The sequence below is a fragment of the Pteropus vampyrus genome, unplaced genomic scaffold, assembly GCF_000151845.1.
Source record: "Pteropus vampyrus isolate Shadow unplaced genomic scaffold, Pvam_2.0 Scaffold56, whole genome shotgun sequence".
Taxonomy (NCBI): Eukaryota; Metazoa; Chordata; class Mammalia; order Chiroptera; family Pteropodidae; genus Pteropus; species Pteropus vampyrus.
The window spans coordinates 3,850,359-3,850,970 of NW_011888837.1; the positions used below are offsets into that span (position 1 = coordinate 3,850,359).

The window sequence follows — 612 nt, forward strand, 5'->3', positions numbered from 1 at the left end:
AAAAGGAAGGAAGGAAGGAAAGAAGGAAGGAAAGAAGGAAGGGAGGGAGGGACGGAGGGAGGGAGGGAAGGAAGATGTGAAAATGCTGGGAATGTTGCCTGGGAAATGGAGAGAGATTGCTGTGCATGCTAACTGTATTAAAAGATAAAAAGAAAAAAAGAAAAAACTATTTCCTTTACTCACTTGATAGCAAATTTTTGTATAAGAACAGATATTTGCTTCAAACTGGCAAGTGTAAATAAAACCTATATTTGGAAGCCTCATTAAGAAACTATATTTTGTAATAAACTTGCCCTCTTTTTAACTCTCTTTTTGGTTAGTGGGGCAAAAGCAGAAAGGGCCAACTTTGGGCAAACTTGAAGACAGAAAAAGGTTTGGATGCGACTCTCTCCTCCCTTTCAGGGCCCGTCCTCTATCATGGTGCGCTCACCGTGGCTCGCCACTCACTTGGGTACTCCGCTCACCGCTCACAAGGCCTCCAACTTCTCCAAACCAACCTGGCTTTGACTGGACTTTCTCTTTCCAAACATTAAAATTTTTGCAATCCAAAACTTAACTGACCTGAAATCTAATCCCTAAAGGCCTTGCTCCATGATGTTAAACCTCAGAAAA

At 41.8% G+C, this 612-nt stretch overlaps 1 protein-coding gene across 1 annotated transcript in view; it reads left to right on the plus strand.

Moving 5' to 3' along the window:
* Window positions 1–612, plus strand: part of ODAPH (odontogenesis associated phosphoprotein) — an 11,031-nt gene that overhangs the window by 8,191 nt on the left and 2,228 nt on the right. The window lies entirely within an intron of this gene.